Here is a 6,691-nt window from a genome sequence, read left to right on the forward strand (position 1 = left end):
CGCCGTTTGACAAGTGGACCAACCAGGTTCCGCCACGCGTCCTCCACGGACCACTTAAGACACGCCACGTGTCCACCCATGCCAAATGGGACAACCGGCCATCAAGGCCCATTTCAGTCTAGAAGCCCGATCGGCCCTAGGTTTACCTTAAACCTAGAGAGTTGCACGCTTCCCAAGGCTATAAATACTCGATTAATCCTCATTAATCAAGGGACCGAATAATTAACGGAACGAGGAGAAACATTACGGAACACACTAATAACCGGCTGATCTCGCTAGCAAAGCAGATTACCTACATTAAATACTCTCACCTAGAGAGACCTTATTACTTTAATTTCTGTATTAATTACTCCTTAATCAGGTACTAACTTGACCGTTGGAGGCGGAGCTCTCAGGAGTCTCCGTTATTTTGCAGGTACAGGCGTCCGGTTCCAGTCTCGGAATTGTAACTCTCCCGCAGGACATCAGAAAACCCCAAAACATTTGGCGCCGTCTGTGGGGAGAGTACTTCAGAGATGGCATCCAAGTCTGTACCGACCCCAGAAGAGAGGCGTCCCCTAGACGACCCTCAAGTTCAGTCGGACCATGATACCGAAAGTGAATTTGAAGTTGAAACTCATACAGCTCCAGACGGGACCCTAAGGGCCCGCCGTACCCGTCATACTGAAATAAGGGAACGGGAGTATCTTCAAACAGGAAGCGAGCCAGCAGGCGCACCGCTTGCTCGGCAACAGCCGACTGATGGGTCTGCTCCCATCACAAGGAACGAACTCATGACCTTCATGAGGGGATTCAAGGGAGAGATCCAAGAGTTGATCAACAAAAAACCGCCTGCTTCAGTCAAAGAGCAGGCGGCCAAAAAACCTTCCACTTCACTGAAGAGGAAGCCAGTTCAAGGGCGAGAGGCGACTCCCCATCCTAAATCTAAGAAGCGGGAGCCGTCTGCTCTTGATTTCACAAAACTCCGTTATCCTACGGGAAATAGGAAACCGGTTCGTCATATTCAGGCGGACGGGTCAAAGCAAACGTTCACAGATGCTCGGCACCTGCTAGAGCAGAAGAAGAGTGACCGATTATCAGAGTCGGCTTCTACTTCAAATTTTCAGGACAGTTTGCGAAATGCCTCGATGAGGCCAACTCAGTCGTACCATGAGAGTCAGTCAGGCGGCACCTCCCGTCAGTCTGGCTTTCATAGTGCGCAGGCGGTACCAAATTTGCCATTTGTGCCGCAACAACAATATTTTATGCAGCCACCTCCATTTGGTGGACCTGCAGCAAAAAAACGTCCAACCTATGGACTGGCAGCTACGGCTGCTTAGACTTGGTGAACAGCCGTCGGCCTTCTCCAAGGAAATTACTGAAGCCGCTCAGCCGGCCAAAGTAAAAAATGTTTTAGTAGGCGCCTATGATGGCACTACTAACCCGGAAGACCATCTGATGGCATTCACCAACCTGATGTACCTTCAAGGTTGGATGATCCCACTTGGTGCAAGTGTTTCCCAGCAACTCTCAAGGGAATTGCACAGCAATGGTTCGGCAACCTGCCGACTGGTTGTGTAAACAGTTTCAGGACGCTTGCTTACTTATTTGCCTCCAACTTTGCAATGAACATCCCTGCGAAGAAAACGACCCTTGATTTGGGAACAATTCAGCAGGGTGAAAAGGAGGGGCTTCGTTCCTACATCAGGCGGTTCAACCTGATGAGAATACAGATTCAAGGGTTACCGGATGAGGTAGCTTATACTGACTTTTTTAGAGGTCTCAAAGACGGGTCTACCTTCAAATTTGATTTAGTTCGAAAAAGGGTGGCGACTCTTCAAGAGGCCTTGATTGAAGCAGAAGCCTATATACAGGCGACTGATCTGTGTACAATGAAACAGTCGGACGGGAAGAGGTTCGACAATAGAGAAGGACGACAGAAACAGTCGTCCAACAAAGATGAAAAAAGAAAAGGGGTCTGGGCGGCTGATTCCTCTAAACAGCCGGCCAAGAAGAAAAAGGAATTCAAACCATACTCCCCAAAGTATGTGTTTAACAAGGATAACCAGTTTATCCTAAAAGAAATAAAGGGACGGCTCTCAATTGAGAAACCGCTCCCCATGAAGGGTTCTGCGAGCAACCGGAACCAAGACAAAATCTGTGCTTATCATGATGACATTGGTCATCACACCAACGACTGCATTAGTCTCATGCGGTACCTAGACCGCTTGGCTGATCAAGGTGATCTTGACACTTATGTCAAGAAATCTACGGGGAATACTTCCTCAAAAAAGCAGTCGGCCAAAAAGAATCAACAGGCCGACAGTTCCGATACAGATGATGCAGTCGTCTACACCATTGCAGGCGGCTTCTCAGGAGGCGGCCCCACTATTAGGGGCAACAAAGATAATATAAGGCGGTTAGATGTAAATTCCGTTCACCAAGAACGACCGTCCAAATATACATTTCCTGAGATTGTCATCACTGAAGAGGATCTAGGAGGAATAAGGGGGCCGCATGACGACCCTCTCGTTATTGAATGTAAAGTGGCCAACCAGAGAGTTGGTCGAATCCTCATAGATACTGGGAGCTCTTCAGATCTCATCAGCAGCAAATGTCTGTCAAAACTGAAATATCAGACGGACTGCATACATCCGGCCTCCCACCCTTTAATAGGGTTTGGAGGAGGAGTCGTCCACCCACTGGGACGAGTTGATCTACCCGTCCGCCTGGGCGAAAAAGGGGAAGGACGACACATGGTAGTCCGATTCCTAGTTGTAGAGGAACTCTCTGCCTACAACATGATTCTGGGTCGCCCAACCCTGAATAGTGCCAAGGCTGTTATAATCCCGTCACTTATGCTGCTTAAGTTTGAAAGGGACAATGGAACAGTCGGCTCCCTAAGGGGAGATCAGAGGATGGCCCGAGAGTGCTATCTCTCGGATGTCAAACCCACTGCTAAGGCCACTGGGTCAAGTGGAGAAAAAACAGACCTTGACAATGTCAAGGAAAGTGCGCCTGTTCAAGAAACAGGCGACAGAAAAAGAAAGGCGTCCCAGACAGAGTCCGCCAGAAAGGCAAGAAAATAGCAATCATTGGCAGAGGACCGGCCGGATGAGTTCCGCCCTCAGCCGGCTGGTGAGCATACGGACCTGATATTAGACGACTCCCGCCCTGACCGAACAGTCAAAGTTGGGACGACTGCTCTGAGAAACCTTGGTGATGACTTTCACAACCTGTTGAAAGAATACAAGGACATCTTTGCATTTGAAGTCCATGAAATGCCAGGCATTAGTCCTGATCTGGCAGTACACAAACTCGCTGTGGATCCGAAAAAGAAGCCGGTACGGCAAAAGAAGCGGAACCATGGTGAAGAAAGAGGTCAGGCGGCCGCCGCCGAAGTCAAAAAATTACTTGATGCAGGGTTCATTCGGCAATGTTACTTCCCAGATTGGGTTGCAAATGTGGTACTTGTTAAAAAGCCGAATGGCACCTGGCGAATGTGTGTAGACTACACAGACTTGAACAAGGCGTGCCCCAAAGACAGTTACCCTCTGCCCAAAATTGATAACCTGGTCGACTCAACAGCCGGCCATGCCTTGATGAGTTTTATGGACGCCTATTCTGGTTTTCATCAAATTCCTTTGTGGAAGAAAGATCAGGAGAAGACGGCCTTCGTCACTGATCAGGGATTATACTGTTATACGGTCATGCCGTTTGGTCTTAAGAATGCCCCGGCTACATTCCAACGAATGATAAACACAGTGTTCTTTGATCAGATTGGGAGAAACGTCGAGGCATACATTGATGATATGATTGTTAAGACTAAACTTCAGAAAGATCATCTGACGGACCTCCGAGAAACTTTCGCCACACTCAGGCGGCACCATGTCATGCTCAATCCCAAGAAATGTGTATTTGGAGTTGAGTCTGGGAAATTTCTCGGATTCCTTATCAACCAGAGAGGAATAGAGGCGAACCCTGAGAAGGTACAGGCGGTCATTGACATGCAGTCGCCTCGTACCGTCCGAGAGGTTCAGAAGTTAACAGGTTGTCTGGCGGCCTTGGGAAGATTTCTAAGCCGATCAGGCGACAAATGCCTATACTTTTTCCAGGCAATTAAGAAAAAGGCAAGGTTTGAATGGGGGCCGGATGCTGAGGCCGCCTTCCAGAAATTAAAGGTTCACTTGCATTCCTTGCCAAGGCTGGTCAGCCCTTTGCCCAAAGAAAATCTCTACATGTACCTGGCCGTCTCTGATCATGCGTTAAGCGCGGTGCTCCTTGCTGAAAGGGACGGCTGTCAACTTCCGGTCTACTTTGTCAGTCACGTACTGAAAAATGCCGAGTTGAGGTATCCCCTAGTGGAGAAATTTGGTCTTGCACTCTTCATGGCTGTTAAAAAATTGAAGCCCTACTTTCTGGCACATGCAGTCGTCGTGTATACCGACCAACCGATCAAACGGCCCCTTACCACCATGGAGTCCTCCGGACGAATGATCAAATGGGCCATAGAAATGCAGAGTCTCGAAGTTACTTTCGAGCCTAGAAAAGCAGTGAAGGGGCAAGCCTTTGCTGACTTTATTGTAGAGATGACTCGTCCTCCTGACTCTCAAGTTCCAGACCAAGTCTGGAAGGTATATGTGGACGGAAGCTCTACTTCAAACGCTTGTGGAGCAGGCGTCGTATGTCAATCTCCAGAGGGCGACAGGTTCGAGTATGCTCTACGCTTCAGTTTCCAGGCTTCAAACAATGAGGCAGAATATGAAGCTTTACTAGCCGGGATCCGCATGTGTAAGGCGGCCGGGGCAAGGAAAATAGACGCCTGTTCTGATTCACAACTGATAGTGAGTCAGTACAATGGCGAATACGAAGCAACACATCCGGCCATGATCAAATATTTACAGGCGGTCCGACAAGCAGTCGGCTCCCTTGAGGATTTCCATCTGATCCAAGTACCGAGATCAGAAAACAACCAGGCAGATGCACTCTCGAAATTAGCATCATCCGCCTCCTCCGATACTCCTCGAACTGTGTTTTGGGAAGTAATGGAGAAGAGAAGCATCGAGGAAAATCCTATTGGAATTCTAGACAGAAGCTCAACCTGGATGGATTCAATCAGGGCATATCTGACAAACGGTACACTGCCGGATGATCCTCAACAGGCGGCATCACTGAAAAAACGAGCCTCCTGTTTTGAAATGATACAGGGGGAACTGCACAAGAGGGGGCACCTTCAACCCTTCTTAAAGTGTGTTACTCCTGAAAAGGGACGAGAGATACTAATGATCTTCACTCTGGTTTCTGTGCTTCCCATATAGGTGGTAGGATGCTTGCTCAAAGGGCAAGGCGGCAGGGCTACTTTTGGCCTACTTTGGAAGCAGATGCAATGGAGATGGTGAAAAAATGTGACAAGTGCCAAAGGTTTGGCAAATTAATTCACCGTCCGGCTACTGACCTCACTACCATTCACAGCCCACTACCGTTTGCTAAGTGGGGCATGGACATTCTGGGTCCATATACGCCTGCTACAGGCGGCAGAAGGTATATACTTGTTGCCGTTGACTACTTCACAAAATGGGTAGAGGCGGAGGCTGTAAAGGGAATCAAGACGAAAGATGTAATTTCATTCATTTGGAAAAACGTCATCACTCGGTTCGGGGTTCCCATGTCTATGGTTTTTGATAATGGTCCCCAATTTGAGACGCCTGTTCTCAAAAGCTGGTTGGGAGACCAAGGAATTGGACATTACTTTGCATCTGTCGGCCGTCCACAAGCAAACGGCCAGGTAGAAGCCTTTAATAAAATCATCTCAGACGGTCTCAAGAAAAAAAATTGAACGAGCAGGCGGCCTATGGGCAGATGAACTACCACATGTTCTTTGGGCCATTAGGACGACTGAAAAAGGGGCGACTGGAGAAACTCCATTCCTCCTAACTTATGGTGCAGAAGCTGTTCTTCCAATAGAACACTACGAGCCGACTCTTCGAGTAATGCTATATGACGAAGAGGCAAACTGGGAAGCTATGCGCCTGGCATTAGACTCACTTCCTGAAAAGAGGGGCAATGCTGTTTTGCGCCATGAAATCTACCGCCTGAGAATGACTAGATCATACAACAAAAAAGTGCACAGGCGTCCACTCAAAGTAGGGGACTTTGTACTTAGAAAAATGGAAGCAGTTGGTAGGGCTAACGAGTCTGGCAAACTAACTCCCAACTGGGAAGGACCCTACCGAATCTATGCGGAAGTCAGGGACGGTACCTACCGTCTGGAAACACCAGACGGACAACCGTTGCCTCGAACTTGGAATGTAGATAACCTTAAGAAATATTTCTTTTGAATGATGTAAAGTAAAGAGCTACTTAATAAAGTTGGCACTTACTATTCAATTTTGTATTACGAGGGGCATGCCGTCTGTACCTTTACAGTCGGCTACTCTCCATTGAGTTTCACTCTTTATCTTTACAGGGGCATGCCGTCTGTTCCATTACAGTCGGCTACTCTCCCTCGAGTATTTTACTCACAATACTTAGCTAAAAAGTTTAGGGCCTGGCCGATCCTGTAACTAACAGGCGGCTACCCTTCTTTTACTTAGCACATACGTTCACCAAAAACATACCAAGGCCACTGGCCGAATGATCAGACCAGGCGCCTAGTCAACTGATCTAACTTTTAAAAACTAATCCGACCTGTCCCAACATTATAGCAGGCGTC

Source organism: Chenopodium quinoa, unplaced genomic scaffold (genome assembly GCF_001683475.1).
Source record: "Chenopodium quinoa cultivar QQ74 unplaced genomic scaffold, ASM168347v1, whole genome shotgun sequence".
In the NCBI taxonomy this organism is placed as follows: Eukaryota; Viridiplantae; Streptophyta; class Magnoliopsida; order Caryophyllales; family Amaranthaceae; genus Chenopodium; species Chenopodium quinoa.